The 18,747-nt window shown below is 47.2% G+C and overlaps 1 protein-coding gene across 3 annotated transcripts in view; it reads right to left on the reverse strand.

Moving 5' to 3' along the window:
• The window catches only part of SFMBT2 (Scm like with four mbt domains 2), a 202,655-nt gene that overhangs the window by 173,020 nt on the left and 10,888 nt on the right, over nt 1-18,747 (reverse strand). The window lies entirely within an intron of this gene.

The raw sequence follows: 18,747 nt of genomic DNA on the forward strand, positions 1-18,747 counted from the left end.
GATCGATGTATCGCATCTCGTCTAGACACCATACATCGATCCCGAATGCACTCCCCGTCGACTCCAGAACTTCACCAGGGCGAGAGGCGGAAGCGGAGTTGACGGGGGAGCGGTGGCCGTTGATCCCACGCTGCGAGGACGTGAAGTAAGTCAATCTAAGTCGATCTAAGATATGTTGACTTCAGCTACGCTATTCTCGACCCCCCCCCCCCCCAGTGTAGACCAGGCCTTAGAGGTACAATCTAGCACTTGGACTGTAAATTCTTTGGGGCAGAGGCTGTCTAATTATAAGTTTGTACGGGGCCCAGCAGAGTGGGGCTTTGATCCTGATGGGAACTTTTGGGTATCACTGGAAGACAAATAGTAAATAATAGATTGTTATTGGAGAAATGTCCTTGTTGGCCTCTTTGTCTATAAAACGCCTAGTGCACTTTGGGCTCTATATAAATAATGATCATTTCGCCACTTCATCTTTATTTCTCCTGACATGCATTATACACCATGACTATTTCAAACTCAGCTAAACTCAGAATGGGTATATCTGTCATCCCCAGTGTACATTCTCTTTCAATTAAGTATGAAACTAGAAGCAATCAGTCCACTGGAAGTCAAAAAACACTAATCCTTCAGTAGAGAAGCGCTGGAATATTTCCGTAAATATCATTAATAAGGAATAGGTTATGTATCAGCTTTTTACATGAAACTTATTTCAAGGGGAGGGGGAAAAATGGTAGTTAAAGCTTTTATTTTTCCCTTGGTAGGTTCAGATATTTTTACATTCACCCTAACCAGACAGTAAGGGAAGGTAATCTGGGATTGGAAAAGCAATCAATTTAAAGGTGCCAAATCAGTCATTTTAAATAGAACTCAAGGGTAACCATATAAATACGAAGCAGAAAGATAAGTTACTCAGTAGTATAGTTAAATCTTGAGAAGTTCCCATTATTTTGACAGGACAAAGATATGAGCTAATGTGAAGTTTAAGGTGTCTGCTCAGACAGCTGTAGTGTTTATACTGGCACATAGCAAATCACAGTTTCTGTTAAAGAAATATTGTTAAGGAAGGTTAGGCTCTGATCCATTAAAAGGGCCCATCTGCATCCCAACCAAGTCAGCAGAGTTCTGCATCAGTGCAGAATTGGCTTACGCGTTTATAAATAAGAGATGTTGAACAAAGCAACAGAGGAAGAAAAATGTTTTCGCTATTATGTTTAAAAAAAAAAAGTCAGTAAAAACAGTCTTGATCTGGAGTTAAACAGTAGTTGCTGCAGCAGTGGGAATAAGAAATCTGGTCCAAAGCCCACTGAAATCAGTGGGAGACTTTCCATTGAATGCGCTTTGGAGCATCCCCAAGAAACAGAAAGTGAAACGTCCATGAAACTGACGAGTACATTTTCATTGTCCAAGAGGAGGAAATGAACAGAGGCAAAGTAAATGGTCACCAACGGCAAAGTTTGACTGTGAACGTCCCTAAACTCTGGAGAGGTGGACACAGCATTTGTGTTTCGGGCTCATCAGGTCAACACATAAATGGTCAAGAGAAATTCAAAGGGATTTTGTTTAAACACATTATTTATGTATTTTTAACATTACTAAGGAACACAGTTTTAAAAAAATTAAAAAAAAGATTATACTGTGCCATCTACCTCTAAGAAGATTCTTGTAAAGTGTGACCTGGTAATGGCCTATGGCCAATCTTTTCTTGTTGGGAATGGTTACAAGATCATAATTTATTATAAAAGAACATTTAAAGCCTCTTCCCAGTATGATCTGAAAAGAAGCCCCAAACTTCCTCTTCAGCAAACCAAAGATGCTCAGGTATTGCTCTGAGCATTCGCGTTTACATAACTGGCTTTCAGTGAACGCTGATTTAGGCTGTTGATTAATAAATAATAAAATAAAATAGTAGTAATAATAATAAATAGAGAAAAATTATTTGGATCACAATAGAGTCTCCAGATCAGGGACTCATTGCACTAGGCACAATGGTATTTAAAAACCCCAAACACAGTACCTTCCCTAACGAGCTTACAGTCTAGATAGACAAGACAAACAGGGTATGTCTCCGCAGTGACTAGACACCTGGGCCAGCCGACTTGGGCTCACGGGGCTGAGGCTACGGAGACGTTTCATCGTTGTGCTGGCTCCTGGGCTCAGGCTGGGGTTGGGGCTCTAGGACCCTGCCAGGTCGGAGGGTCCCAGAGCTCAGGCTGCAGTTTGGAAGCCTACACAGCAATGAAACGGTCCTGCAGACAGAGCCCAAGTCAGCTGCCACAGACTAACCGCAGGTTTTTCTTTGCTGTGTAGACAGACCCACAAAGGCTTAGATGGGAAAAAGAGGCACAGAAACTTGCCCAATGTCACTCCGCAGGTCCATGGTAGAACCCAGATCACCCTAATCCGGTGCCCTATATACTGACCACACTGCTTCACAGTGATTGCGGTTAATTATTATTAAGATGTATTAATACTAGACCCTTGACAGGAGAGATAGAAACACACAACCCCTGCCCCGAAGGAGCTTACAATCTAACGCCCCAATCCTTCAAAGTGACATGCATCGTCAGGACCCCCAAACTCTTACAAAGCTGAAGTCAAAGAAATTTTGCACAGCTCTAGGGGTCCAGCTGTGCAGAGCTGAATCCATGATCAGGGTTAAATTGCAGCTGAGATGCTCCAAGTAACAAACAGCAGGGAATGGACAGGTTTGGAAAGACAATAAGATCGCTCAGTGATTCTACCTAGGTACTTGTCTGACACCCCATCCCCATAATATCGATGCACATCTCAGGGATTCAGTTAAAGAGGAGATTCATAGGTAATGAAGATGCTAACAGGCTAGCCTGTTCCATCTCCCCGTTTGAAGGGCCCTCCATGGGACCTGGGGTTTAGGAAGTAGGGAATACTGCTGTAGAGGTGTCTAGCTGTCCCCCACCCCATGGGGAGGCAGAGACCCACATGTGAAGGGCATGATCAGACCCACAAGACTGAATTAGTCTGACAAAAACACATGCCCAGATTCTTCAGTGTTCCCAGCGCTTGCAATCTTTGGCACTACACTTGATGCCCTAGCTCCTGGAGTGATGTGAATAAGTGAAAATCTCAGCTTTCATTGAAAAAAAAAATTGCCTCAGAGTTGCCGAGACTCAAGCACTCCATAAAAATTAAAAAACCAGAAGAAAAAAATATCTGAAGGTTTTTAAACCAATCTGATGATTTGGGGGTAGGGGGGCTCACTCCTAATTTTTGGACAGTGCAGTTGGCAATACTGATTCTTCTACCGTTCAAAGTCAATGATACGCTTCCCCTCCTAGCGAACACCTGCTCATGCTTAATTTGGCATCTAATCCCATTCACAGGCAGCAAAAGAATTCTAATAAAAAATAATCTATTCTCCTTGGTTGTTTCTTCCCACTGCTGGCAGACCCACAACTAGACTTGTCGTCTCTAATCTTCTGTGTCGTCGTCTCTATCAATATTGGCTCTTTACATAAAAGACGACAGCACCTAGAGTTTCACCATTTTAAATTCCTCCTCTTTTGTCAACTCCAGCTCATTTTTCCTTTTTATAATTCACATTGAGAGGAGAACCCTGTCCTGATACCCAAACGCGACTCCCTTCACACCTCACACAGGACCCTCATTCCCCCACGTTCCTTTGGTGACCTCCTGTCCTTGATCCTTGAAAATTATTTACATCAGAAATGCAGGACCATGGAACTGAGGTCACAGAAAGAGTCCTTCACAATGGACGAAAGACTCCTACAGCATGGTAAACTTCCTGCAGAAGTCATTGCTGGGGGTCATCACACCGGTGTACCTCTCAACTGGGCCTTGGGGCAGCTTGAGAAGTAACACTCCCACTGACTCCACAGAACCTGGTTACTTTGGCAACCGACAGGGACCTTAGAGGGGATGGAACCAGCCCCCGCCCTCCAATAATATCCCTGTTCAGGGGATCTCCCCAGCTAATGTAAAGACTTTATGCCAGCCTCGCTCCCAGGTCCTGTTGTAGGGGGGCTGATCGGGGGCATGCCAGGAGAGGTAGGGAGTGAGTCAGGGATGGATCGGGGGCATGATCATATGGCTGTTCTCTCTGGAGAAGACTATGGGACCTTTTCCTTTCTCCCTGCCACACCCGTTTTTGCCTCAAGTGCGTGAACAGAGTAACTGAGTTCCGATCCCTTGGATTTCTAATCCCGTGACTTTTTTTGGGGGGGGGGGGGAGAGAAGGGGTGGAATTGAACAGTGGAAAATGGTACCACCTATCATATGGAAAACAAATTGGGATCCACCAGAGTGCGTTGCGGCATAGAGCTGTAGTTTCGGTTCAAGCCCATATCTAATGCGTAATTTATAATCTGTAACTTTTAGATGTAAGCTTGACAAGCTTTAAACCTTTCGAACTCCAAGTGCTAAAGCCTCATGTCAAAGCGAGAGAGGAAACTGCTTTGGGCTACGTAGCGATGTGGTTACCCCGCTCCTGCCCTGAAGGGCTTAAAACATCCCTGGGAGAGGGCTGTGGCAGGGAAAACAGCTAATAGGCGGATTGGGGAGGCAGCCGCACCTGGGCCACGTCCCAGTCAGGCCTCAGCTGGCCCTATATAGGAGGCTGGGAGCCAGGAGCTCAGGAGTCTCTCTCTAGTGGTAGAGGGAGATGGACCTGGCTGCAGGGACCTGAGCAGAGTACCGGAGTGGAGCAGGGCTGGGGAAAGGCAGAGGAGCTGGGGAAGCTCCAGCCTGGAGAGCCCCAGGCTGCGGCCTAGCAGAAGGCCAACGGGTACTGGGGGTTGCAGAGGGCAGTGCAGGGGTAGGCAAAGGCAGCAGGTCCAAACCCAACCTTGCCTATGATGAGCGGCTTTTACACTGCAGTCTGCCCCAATGAGTGGGGGCTAGATGGTGACTGGCAGTAGCCCACGACTGAGGCAACGTGGGGATTAGAGGGTCGGAGGTTCCCCAGAGAGGGGATGCCCTGAGAGAAAGGGGTTCCTGCCAGGGGACAGCACCCCAGATAACAGGGCACCGGGTCGGGGAGGGACATGGGGGCCAAACAGTAGCGGGACACTGGCCTGCAGAGGGTGCTCCAACGGCTGGAGAGCTAATTCCCGGAGACGACCAGCAGGAGGCGCCGGAGGGGTGAGTCTTGCATCGTTACAGGCTAGTTGGCCAAACAATTACCTAACTGTGAAATTAGGTGTGGCAGCCCTCAAGGGACAAAGAGGCAGAACCGGGCATCCAGCACAGGTCTACATGCAGATGTGCCTTTTTAAATACCACTGCAGAGCTGGCACGGTCACGCCAGCTGACTCCTGCCATTCCAGAATACATCCTTCTATGACTTCACAGCTACCAAGGACCTCACTGCTCTATGGAACTAGTCTAGAAGGCCTCCAAACTACACGGGGCAGGGCTTTTTAGTCTTATGCACGACGGGAGCAGCTGTGGTTGAGTAGCCTAAGCACACAACTGGAAGTGGGTTTGAGTCCTGACTCTACCACTGACTTGCCACGGGACTTGGTGCAACTCATTAAATCACTAGGTGCCTCACTTTCCCCATCTGTAACATGGGCATAATGGTGTTCTCCCATCTTTATAAAGCCATTTAGAACAAGTGTAAAGGGATGTAAGTCCATTACTTTGAAAGATTTTATATCCCAAAAGGTATTAAGATGTATAAAAACCTCTTTGGTGGCTGTGATGAGATGGAGAATTCTGGGGTTTGACAGCAGGATAGGAGCGGCTCTGAATTTTCTTGGATGCAGTCACAGGATGAGCTGGCCTCTTAACATTAGGCAGGGTCTCAGTCCCAGCTGTAGAGCCCAAGGGTCACATGACAGGGACAACATGTGACTAAGAACAGACCTGCTGGGAGCCACCTGGGTGGGAGGGAATTTTTAGGAGAGGCGGGAGTTAGGGTGCTTGGCCCAGAAAGGATCAATGCCACTCCACAGTCTGTTTCTGGCACTTGTCTCCGAGAATAACTTGATTAAACCTAAAGCCTTGGCAAGACACCATAATACCACCTAGCTCTTAAGTGCTTTTCACTATTAGATCTCAAAGTGCTTTACAACAGAGTATCACAATCTTCATTTTACACAGGGGGAAACTGTGGCACATAGATGTGAAGAGATTTACCCAAGGGCATCCAGGAGACTCGCCGCAGAGCGAGGAACAGACCCTTGGTCTCCTGGGCCCCAGTTCAGTGCACTCACCACTAGGCCACACCACCTCCCACCCAAAAAAAAAAAAAAAAAAATTCTCTGCCGAGCATGGGCTACAATTCCCATAGGCTTTTTCCCCTCACTTTTCTCAGTCCTTATGGGACCTTGTCCTGACACAGGAGTCTCTCTACTCCCTGCAGTGCTCCTGCTGGTCTTTATAAGGACCAGGTGCTCCTCAGGCAATCACCCAGCCTCACAGCCTTCACTGGGAGGCAGCTGTTTAGTCACAGGTGGGGCTGGAGCCCCTCTCCTTAAGAGCCAGTCACCCTGTGACAGACAGGTGCTATTAATTACATGGCTTTATGGAGCTCTTGGACATGGCAGTTTCAAAGGCTAAGTGCAGGTACACAATGGGCTTGTGTCAAGTATCAGAGGGGTAGCCATGTTAGTCTGGATCTGTAAAAGCAGCAAAGAGTCTTGTGGCACCTTATAGGCTAGCAGACGTATTGGAGCATGAGCTTTCGTGGGTGAATACCCACTTCGTCGGATGCATCTGACGAAGTGGGTCTTCACCCATGAAAGCTCATGCTCCAATACGTCTGCTAGCCTATAAGGTGCCACAGGACTAATGGGCTTGTGGAACATGTTCCGCTGAACATGCTAAAACACTATCTGGACTAGACATGCTGAAACAATCAGCTCCCAACACGCAGTGACCCACACAGCCCAGCTGGGAGAAAGGGCAGCTCCCAGTATGCGATGCTCCTTGTTGATCCAAGCCCACAGAGAGAGCAGGTTCCAATAGAGGATACTTGATCATTATGTAAGCCTCCTAGCCCACGCAGATGACAGCTCTCAGGAGGCATCATTGCCCTATGAACTGAGTGACAGGGCAGCACGCAGCATGCAATGGTCTGTCATGGGCTAAGCAACCTACTCCACAGATCTGGCAGATCATACACAGCACCATAGCCGGCCCCTTGGAGACCCCAGGTCCTCAAATGTAACACGACAGCTTGAGCAGAGCAGCCTGGCTCGGAGACAACAGGCTAGTTCTAGTACAAAATCCACAAGACCCTTTCCAAGCGCCCTGGAAAGCTTTCAGCGCTACACGGCACTGAAACCGGTTGCTTGTGAGCACCAAGCTGCTCAGCTCAAGATGGCACCTTGCATGCTTGAACTTGTCTTCTCTGCTGGCCGCACATCACAGCAAGTGCAATCTGCTGGGTTTTGTGAGGATCACGTGTTTTCCCCCCTCCACCGGCTGGGGTCAAGGGACCAATGTTCCCTTTGCACTCCGTCTCAAAGAGTATGTCCGCACTGCACACTAAGCCCAGGCGCTGACTCAGGTTTGAGCCCAAGCCCTACTTCTGTGTGCACACAAATCAGTCTGACTCAGGTCAGCAAGCAACCAGGGCCCTGGTCCTAGGACTTACTAGCGGAGTAGGTCAGAGCCTGAGTCCTGCTGCGGATGCAGCTCAAGCCACACTCCTCAGTCAGAAGGTCTGCATGGCGCAATATGGACCTGTTAGCGCAGCTGTGAGACCCGGATCCAGCAATTGTAAACGCAGGTTTACATTGCAGTAAAGATGCTCGAGCACCAAGTCCACCAGCCCAGGTCCCACACACCTAAGCTTAGTGTACAGTGTAGACATACCCTAAGTCTGGGCATGGTCCTTCTCTTAACTCTTCAGATTACTCCAACGCAGTGAACATGTCTATCAGGGAAGTCCCATCAAATGGGTCACGTTCGCCCCACCTTTGGCCAGTCATCCCACCGAGTATTAATGGGACGACGTGCACGAATAAGGCAAGCGGTTTGCAGCTCAGAGTGAAATCTGACAATCTAGGTTGAGGCAGTTTCTCAATAACCCCACACTTTTAAAGGATCTGCATGGTATAGTACTTACCCCCTCTCTAAGCCTCTGCACTATGCAAATGGAGCATCATTCAGAAGCACTACTGCACGCATTAAAAGCCAGCCTCCCACCTTCGAGAGAAGGAGCCTGGCTCTCTTTTTAGACAAAGTACCAGTTGGAAACCTCTCAAGGATCATTTCTTCAACATTTCCGTCCTTTTCAAAATTAAAGGCTCTATGCAGAGCCCTTCAACAACTGTTCTCGTTTATATCCAGTGATAGTTTCCTTGTGACATTGAACACTCTGCAAGATTTTATTAAGGGCAAATAACTACTTGGAAAGTGCTGCGATGGTTCAAAAATTTTCCAAGAAGATAACCATTTTGATCCGGAGAACTAGAAGTGCTCCCCCAATTACAGGGCTGATCCTGCCCCCATTGATAGAAATGGCATTGTGTATACAATGTACAAATAAATCTATATGGGGTTTGATGACACCCACAGCCTTGACTTCAATGGGAACAGATCTATCCCACTATGCTTAACGCCATAGTACGGTACTGAATACAATATAAATATAGAGAGTCGATCAGTGATACTCAGACTGAGGCGTGCGAGCTGCAAGTGGCTCTTTAACGTGTCACTCTTTGCAGCACATGGTATTAAAACCCGGTGTGATTTAAGTTATTAACCAATCAGGATGCTTTTACTATGTTATTAACCAATTGTAGTTGATAAAATAATAATACTCAGTCAGTCATTTTGCTGTGAGAATAATGTATATATAGTAAATGAAACAATGAATTCCCACGACTGTGGCTCTTTTGGGTAATGTTGATCGCTAATTTGGCTCCTGAACCCCACTGAGGTCTGAGTATCAGTGGATGAGATAACAATGAGACAGATAAAATTAGATACAATAATATCTCTAATTAGTTCAACTAACTTGTTTACAAAGAGAAAGCTGCACACTATTAGAAAAAGTTAGATAGCTTGGATAATCTAATTGGAACTGGTCTATGTATTTATGCTGGACTGTTCCCCTTGGTGAGCATGACACAAGCACCTAGAATGATAGGTCCTGCCCCTCCACCCCCGAAGCCAGGGGCAAAGCCATACAAATTCAATTGCAAATTATGAACTTAATGCCAAAAAGCTGCCACTGACATCACTGAGGGTAGGATAAGGTCTGGCATGTGCAGTAGTTTATAGTTCCCCAGACTGATCTAGATGTTTTAGATTAGTGAGATTCAGGACTAGTGTGATTGCTCCCTGGCCGTTTCCAAGTATTTTCTAAGGCAGTGGTTCTCAGCCAGGGGTCCAGGGCCCGCGAGCAGGTTTCAGGAGATCCACCAAGCATTACCGATGTTAGACTCGCTGGGGCCCAGGGCAGAAAGCCAAAGCCCTACCATGCACGGCTGCAGCCCAAAGCCCCGAGTTCTGCCACACAGGGCTGAAGCCTGAGTAACTTAGCTTTGCGAGGCACCCTGTGATGTGAGGCCCTGCGCAATTGCCTTCCTTGCTATCAGCTCCCTAAGGCCAGCCCTGGCTTTTATATGCAGAAGAACAGTTGTGGCACAGCTGGGCAGTGGTGTTTTTATAGCATGTTGGGGGGAGCCTCCGAAAGAAAAAGGTTGAGAACCCCTGTTCTAAGGGACCAGTCCTGCACTGCTTGCAAAATCACAAAGGCCTGGATCCACAAAATACCAAACTTTGGCACCTAAGGCCCATTTCTAGGCACCACTGCGAGCCACAAAACTCCCACCTGGCTGCCAACTATCCTTCTAGGTGCCAAAAGTCACTCGCCTTCGAAGTTTTTGCAGTAAACGTCCTCTCGGTGCCTACGTTTCTGCCTCTAAGCACACACACTGCTGCTTCCCTCTAGGTGCCCGGATGCCTACGTCCCGCCTAAACCCCAAAGTGAGCCACAAACCAGGGGAAGACCGGCGTTTGCAAGCCTAGGTCACCTGTGGGGCCCAATCCCGTAGGTGTGCCTAACTCCACGCAAAACAGCTGGGTAGGAGGGAGAATTCCCTCACAACTTTTAGCCTAGTGGTTCGGATATTCACTCTGGCCGTGGGAGACCCTGGTCCACGTCCCCCTGCTGAAAAAGGATTTGAACACCATTCTGCCACCTCTCAGGCGAGTGCCCTAATCACTGGGCTATGAGGCATTCCAATGTTGGCCTTCCGCAATCTCTCCTACTGAATTTATTCCACTTTAAGTAATTGAATCTTTAAATAATCATTGAGCCAGAGAAAAAGTGAGAAGGGCTCTCCAGCCCTGTACACGAGTTAGGCGGAGAAGCGCCTATTTTCCCTGCTTTCTAGATTGCTAGCAGAGCTGGGTGCCTCTCTGCAACTCAGACTTCAGTACCTGTCTCGGAGAGGGGAGGGGCTCAGCACACACCCCTCTTAATAGCATCTCCCATTGGCAGCTCCCCGCCTAATGTGCTGGCTTAGTGAATCGCGTTCCAAGGCGCCTATCTCTCCCCATTCATTGTATAGGCACCTATGCTCCCTAACTCAGACTTTGAGGATCACAGTGTGGTTCCAATGATCTAGGAGGCACCTAAGTCCCTTCTGTGGACCCAGGCCAAACTGACTTCAGTGGGTCTTCCTGGCGTGCAAGGAGAGCTTGATTCTGCCCTCCGTGCCCACTGCCGGCTCGGAAGGATCACTGCCTTTCAGAATGCAGGCCTGGGCCCTAAAATGGCAAAGGATGATTCTCTTATTATTAACTGACAGCAGGGTGGATTTGATTTATATCAAATTGATTTGATTTAAATCACTAGTCAGGAAGACTCGATTTAATCATGGATTTCTACATACAAGTGCATTCTTGTTAGTTGTTATAACCTTAATACATATTCTTCACAACTCAGAGATAGATGTAGGTTTCATTTTTAGAAGGTACACACTATACATTTTTAAAGTGGTTCCTTTTGAAAACTTTTCAGATTAGTTTTACAGCTATATCAGAACATGAATGATCGTTTGGTTATTTCATTTACCAAAGATAATTGAAGCAGATATTTATTAAGTTATTGGGAGATGAACGATCTCCAATTCAACAGGTTAATCATTAATATTTGGAGGATTTCTTGCCATGCTGTATTAGGAGGAGAACATCATCGGACAGACATTTAAATTGTTTTATTTAACTAAAACAACGTTATGTATTCTGGATGTTTTTTCCTTCAACAGCAAACATAATATTTTAACAAAACAAGCATATTTAAACAAACATTCAGGTTTTTTTAAAATCAGGTTTGTTTTTGCTAAAATTGTTTTTAACTAAGATAGTTAAATGAATTAAACAAATTTAAAATCGACAACGTCATCCAGGTCAATATGAGAAACTTAAAATATTGGCTTCTGCAGCTAACTCAGTCGTCTTCACCTTCATTTTCCTGTGTGTTCATAATCTGGAAAAAAAGAAGCTTTCCTGCTTTTTCGGGTCCCAAACGATTTCTCAATTTGGAATGAATTAGTCCAAAGGAAGAAAATATTCTTTCTACACCGGCAGAAGAAGCTACTGCTGTTAAAAGTGAGATTATCACTTCAACAGTCTCTGAATCCAAGTGCTTAAGTGACTTCCACCAGTTCACTGGTGTGACTTTCTTTAAAACATCAGAAAACATATTTCTTGAATTGGTTCTTATTACCAAGCTGGGTCTCTTTTATGGCCTGCTGCCATAGGTTTTCCCTTCTACTGAAAGAATGGTATGGTAGATCTCAAATCAATGAAGGCTACACTCAGAAAGACCTCAAGGCTTCTGGAATATGCAGCTCAAACAGTTTCACTTTTGTTTCTACAGCCTGTCCCTCCCTTCTCACATTTATCTCCAGACTTCTTCTCCGTGTCCAGATCTATTCTGCTCCCAACAATCTTCTGTTCATTGAACTTTTTGAAACTCTTCACTTTTAGAGAGAGGTAAGGGATTGACTCTGTGTACACAAATTTGCAGAGGGACAATAGGGTTGTGGTCTGTTATTTCTCACCCCTATATATTATTTTAAAACGTTTTTGCTGTTAACAAGCATGTTATCTCTGGAGATACAAATCCAGTTTGACAACTGCAAAACTAAGCATCTCTGATAGTATCTTCTAGACTGAGCACTGAGTCCCATTGGGTAGATAGAAAGATTATTTAGGTTAATCTATACAGAAGCCCTTGGAATCCCATAAAATTGGGTCCCTAATCCGTCAACTATTGGAACTCATTTACAAAACTTTTCTTAAACATTACATGAATATATTGTCTCATACTGTAGAATTAGAATTTATAATCCCTATTCCATGATGAGATATCTTTGAGCTATAATGTATCTTAATTAAAACTATCTTTAGATAGGTTTCCTCAAAAAGCATTTTATCAAAAAAATCTGTTTTAAATTAAAAAAAAATCCACCCTGACTGACAGTTAAATAGACTGTGATTCTCCACTGCCTTCCTCCTGAATTAACGAGACAGGGTTGGTCATATATTTTATTGGACAAATCTCTCTTGGTGAGAGGCACAAGCTTTCGAGCCACACAGAGCTCTTCTTCAGGTTTGGGGAAAGTATTCCCAGCGTTATGGCAAAATGCAAGGTGGAACAGTTTGTTTAGCATAAGTAATTAGCATATATTGTAAGGGACCATTCAAGACAGCATGGCCCGTTAACACTTTTGCAGTCAGAGGACAAAAAGAGGGGGGTTGTGGGTTATGGATTGTTGTAATAAACCATAAAGCCAGTGACTCTGTGAAGTCCATGAGTTTTAGTGTCTAGTAGAGTTAGGGTGACCAGACAGCAAGTATGAAAAATCGGGACGGGGGTTGGGGGTAATAGGAGCCTATATAAGGCCGGGTCTACACTACCCGCCTGAATCGGCGGGTAGAAATCGACCTCTCGGGGATCGATTTATCGCGTCCCATTGGGACGCGACAATCAATCCCCGAATCGGCGCTCTTACTCCACCAGCGGAGGTGGGAGTAAGCGCCGTCGACGGGAAGCCGCAGAGGTCGATTTTGCCGCCGTCCCTACAGCGGGGTAAGTCGGCTGCGATACGTCGAATTCAGCTATGCTATTCACGTAGCTGAATTTGCGTATCTTAAATTGACACCCACCCCCCCCCCGTAGTGTAGATGTAGCCTAAGAAAAAGACCCTAAAATCAGGACTGTCCCTATAAAATTGGAACATCTGGTCACCCTAAGTAGAGTTATGAATTTACACTCCCAGCCTCGTCTTTTTCTCTCTGCAGACCAGGACACACCCACTTGAAGCAGCACCAAATTCTGCCAGAACAACAGATGCAAAATCTGCAGACACATCTACACTGATCAAAACTCTCCCAAAACACACCTGTCAAGGTCCATGGATACTACACATGCCTATCACAGTATGTGATATACTTTGTCCAGTGCAATAAATGACAACTATGTGAGTGAAACCAGACAATCATTATGCTCTTGAAGGAACGCACACAGGAAAATGATAAGACAAAAACACCGTATCACCTTTGGGCGAACACTTTTCACAAAGCGATCACTCCGTATCTGACCTCTCAGGCCTCATCCTCAAAGGAAACCCGCACACATTCAAAAGATGAGCCTGGGAGCTTACATTCATAACTGCTATATACGAAGGCTTTGTCTACACGATCCCTTTTGTTGGCAAAACTTTTATCAGTCGGGGTGTGGAAAAAAAACCCACCCCCCGATTGACATAAGTTTCACCGACAAAAGCACCGGTGTGGACAGCACTATGTCAGCGGAAGACGGTCTCCCACCAACATAGCTACCACCGCTCGTTGGGGGTGGTTTCATTATGCTGGCGGGAGAGCTTTCTCATCAGCATAGAGCAGCTCCACAGGAGACCTTACAGCTGTGCCACTGTAGGATCCATAGTACAGACAGAGCCTACAACTCATGGGCTGCACAGGGTCACTGGATTTATGGCTTAGTATGACCATCTATAACCCCCCTTTTTGTCCTATGACTGCTGAGGTGTTAACAGGCCATTCTATCTTTGATGGTCCCATACAATACGTGCTAACTACTTATGCGAAATAATCTGTTCCACTTTGCAATGAAGCTGGGACTACCTTTCCAAGACCTCAAGAAGAGTTCTATAGAACAACAGAATCATAGAACAGGAAGGGACCTCGAGAGGTCCTCTAGGCCAGTCCCCCTGCACTCAAGGCAGGACCAAGTATTATCTAGACTATTCCTGACAGGCGTTTGTCCAACCTACTCTTAAAAATCCCCAATGATGGAAATTCCACAATCTCCCTAGGCAATTTATTCTAGTGCTTAGCCACCCTGACAGTTAGGAAGTTTTTCCTAATGCCCAACCTAAACTGCCCTTGCTGCAATTTAAGCCCATTGCTTCTTGTCCTATCCTCAGAGGTTAAGAACAACATTTTTCTCCCTCCTCCTTGTAACAACCTTTTATGTACTCGAAAACTGTTATGTCCCCTCTCAGTCTTCTCTTCTCTAGACTAAACAAACCCAATTCTTTCAATCTTCCCTCATAGGTCATGTTTTCTAGACCTTTAATCATTTTTGCTGCTCTTTTCTGGATTTTCTCCAATTTGTCCACATCTTTCCTGAAATGTGGCGCCCAGAACTGGACACGATACTCCAGCTGAGACCTAATCAGAACAGAGTAGAGCAGAAGAATTACTTCTCGTGTCTTGCTTAATACACTCCTGCTAATACATCCCAGAATTATGTTTGCTTTTTTTGCAACAGCGCTACACTGTTGACTCATATTTAGCTTGTGATCCACTATGACCCCCAGATCCCTTTCCGCAGTACTCCTTCCTAGGCAGTCATTTCCCATGTTGTATATCTGCAACTGATTGTTCCTTCCTAAGTGGAGTACTTTGCATTTGTCCTGTGGCATAGGGGCTGACTTCCTCTCTACCCAGGGGGTGCTCGACCCCCCGCCCCCAGCCCACCCCCACTCCATCCCTTCCTCCAAGCCCCACCCCCACCTCTTCCTACCCCGTTCTGTCCCTTCCAAGGCCCCACCTCTTCCCACCCTCTCCCTCATGTGCCCCATCCCTGCTTCTCCCCCTCTCTCTCCTTCCACAGCATGCAGGATGCGCTGGGAGGGAGGAGGGAGCTTGACTGCCAGTGGGTGCTAAGCATCCATTATTTTTTTTCCAGGGGTGCTCCAGAGCTGGATCACCCACGGAGTCGGCGCCTATGCTATGTGGCTTGTAAGCTTGTCTCTCTCACCAACAGAAGTTGGTCCAGTAAAAGCTATTACCACACTTCAGTGGTCCCTCGCTCTCCAGTGGAGAGGGGGGCCACTCTGTCTCGCTGTACTGGGCGGTAACCCTCGGGTTCGGGTCACGCTGGCAGGGCCGAGCCGTAAATAGTCTATAGTTCTGTGCCCATCTAACAGGCAAACAAACAATAATAGTCTGGTGCTCTTGTGTCCCCTGCCCCCCAGGTATTGCAGAGCACTGAGTAGTCTTTAGCTCACAGCCCCTCAGCTGGGGCTGGCAGCACTTAACAGTCTGGAGCTCTAGCCCTTGCGGGCAGGGCCAAGCAGCAGCTAAGGGAGCCAGCAAACACACACAGTCTAAGTGTTCAGGTAGGGGTGAGCATCCACACCGTCTGGTGGGGGGGGGAGGGCACCACCACAGCCTAGGGGCTCCAGTAGGGGTGAGCACCAACCAGGCCTAGCGTCCAAGCTTGATGGACGATAGATTCACACAGGCCTCCTGGCCTAGGGTGGGGAGTCTGCCACCCCCAGGGTGGTGTGGCAGGAGGTAGGGGGACACGGGCCGGCCCAACTCCACTGCATCCCAGCCCAGGCCCCTAACAGTGTCAGAGTGGTCCACCACTGGGTGAGCGGGGATCCAGCCGCAACACGCTGACCTAGAGTCAGTCAGCAAGGTAGCCGGACAGTCAGTGCATGGTGGATGGCAGTCCCGGCAAGGCCTCTTCGGGCCCAGTCTCCTCTGTGGGCAGGATACTGCAGGGCGCAGGTTCAGCTGCAGGGTGCCGCAGCAGAGTGGAGGAGTCCATCTCCTTTCCTGGCTCCTGCTCAACTGAGCTACTGAGCCCTCCCTTTATACGGCCTGTCCCACCCTGGTACTTCCGGCAAGGGGGGTAGGGCGGGTTCAGCTCCGCCCACCAGGAGGAGTGTAGTGGTCCCTCGTTCTCCAGTGGAGGGAGGCTACTCTGTCTTGCTACACTCACCCACCTTGTCTCTCTAACATCCTGGGACCGACACAGCTACAACTACCCGGCTTACACCTGTGCATAGTGCTTGTAACGTGCTACTATATCAAAATGCTAATGTTCTACTTAGAATCATAGAATCATAGAATATCAGAGTTGGAAGGGACCTCAAGAGGTCATCTAGTCCAACCCCCTGCTCAAAGCAGGACCAATTCCCAGCTAAATCATCCCAGCCAGGGCTTTGTCAAGCCGGGCCTTAAAAACCTCCAAGGAAGGAGACTCCACCACCTCCCTAGGTAACGCATTCCAGTGTTTCACCACCCTCCTAGTGAAATAGTTTTTCCTGATATCCAACCTGGACTTCCCCCACCGCAACTTGAGACCATTGCTCCTTGTTCTGTCATCTGCCACCACTGAGAACAGCCGAACTCCATCCTCTTTGGAACCCCCCTTCTCCTCTTTGGAACCCCCCTTCCGCTTTGCACAGGCATAAAGGGACAACCCAAGCCCCAGGAAGCAGAGAAGCAATATCACCAGCTAGTAAACTTGTTTCCCATCATTTTCTCACAGAGCTGGTTGTCACTGCTATAACCACACTGTGTGCGAGGCAATCTACATAACTTGGGCTCAGCATGGCAACACCTACTGTTTAGTGCCCAGCTGCCTAGTGGAATCCACAGCTGTGAGTTAGGCACCCAGACTTCCTAGACAATGCATGGGCAGAGTTAAGCGCCGAAGAATGGGCGCCAGAGAAGCCAGCAAGCAGATAAGGGAACTACCTCATCTATTCAGTAGGAAATGCTGAGGGGTGTGGCCTAGTTAGGCTCCTCCCTCTAGCCCAAAGTTAAGCACCTATCTCTGTTCAGGATTCACAGTCACAAAGCCTTTCCTGGAGTTAGGTGCCCACCCAAGCCAGGTCAGTCCTTTCTCACAAAGAACAACCAGGAGGAAGAGGTGATGGTTGCCTCTTTTTGCTCAGTAGCCCAGTGTTTAGCACACTCACCTGGGCATGGGAGGCTCTGCTTCAAATCCCCACTCTGCCTGATTCAGAGCAGAGACTTGACTCCAGGTTTCCTACCTCCTAGGAGAGTGCCCCAACCACTAAGCTACATGGTATTCACAGGGGAGGGGTCTCTCAATCTCTCCTATTGAAACCATTCTGCTTCCTATGAAATACTTAAATATTCATTGGATCAGCAACATAATGACTCTACAGCCTGGTAGTTAGTGCAGGCACCAGGGGGGGACCTAGGTTCCAGTCCCTGCTGCAATTAATATTTAATTATTTATACGTAAGCAGGGTCTGAATGAATTCTTCCCTGACAGGTAGCTGGGAGGGGGAAAGACTTCAAGTGCAAACTGTATTTACATGAACTCACCTACTCTTCTTAGAGATCCAGCAGATAGAGCAGTGTGTTGCTCAAAGTAATCAACTTTGACTGATGTTGGGTTACAAATCACTTTAGTACTGAATGCATGGGTAGTGAAATGCTGTTACCAATGTTGTCATTATTGTATGAATAAAGAGGAGCAGAACTGTGCTTAACCTGTCCCAAATGAGGGGGTTACCCTCTGCTGAAAGGACCTGGGTAAGCCAGGGGCTCGAATGCCAGACTCCTGTGAAAGTAAGAGGGGGTGGGAACAAGTATTTCAGCCAGGAGATGTGGACCCTCACCAAACGTCCTCCCTGGATTGATTTAACCTGTTCCCCCCACTGTTCAAAGAAATAGCTAAATAGGCTTTATTAGGAGCCTCTGTTATTTTAAATACTCAATGAAAGCTGAAATCAGTTGTGGTGGGGCAGAGAGCTAAAAATTACTATGAGACTGATGTGTAGAGGTCACAGACAATCAGCTGGCTGGCAAGGCAAAGCAAGTGCTCAGATACCAGAGCAAGCAAGGTGTCTTCTTCCCCAGGTGGGAGTTGAACTCACACAGATGCACCTCTGAACGCTGGATCCTCTCTGACCAAGGACAACCACTGTGAGTGGGGTATGGTGAGGGAGCAGAGAGGGGCACAGAAAAGGAACTTTTGGTTATAGAACTCAAGAACATGAGTGCCCCACGTACTCTGGGGTGGGTGTCCTGCTCAGTTTTAGGATTATGAATCCCACTTGTGGCATTTTCCCTAATTAATGTCGAGTGACTTCCCTCCTTTCATTAAAAGTTTCTTTTCTACACTCAGACTCTGGGCTTGCGAGTGGGGAAGTGTTGCCTCTCAGAGGTGCCCAAGGGTGGTGTGTAATTTTCCCAGGTCACTGGGTGGGGGCTCGATCCAGGTCTGTGTTGTATCGATGGAGAGGAACCCCTAGATATTGAACCTGGCCCTCCTTGCTGCTGGCTCCACCTGGCAGAAGGGTTACATCTCCAACGTAGAACAGCTTCAATCAGAGAGATTGAGTGAAATTTAAGTGGGAATTTGAGTACCAAGGGAATTTAGGCACCTAGAGGGGTAGGCAGCAGCTGAGCGGGGTTTCTGAGGATCTGAATTTTGGACTTAGGCACCTAAGGTTATGTCTACACAGCAAGCAGGGTCCTGCAGCA

Source organism: Chrysemys picta, chromosome 1 (genome assembly GCF_011386835.1).
Source record: "Chrysemys picta bellii isolate R12L10 chromosome 1, ASM1138683v2, whole genome shotgun sequence".
Lineage (NCBI taxonomy): Eukaryota > Metazoa > Chordata > Testudines > Emydidae > Chrysemys > Chrysemys picta.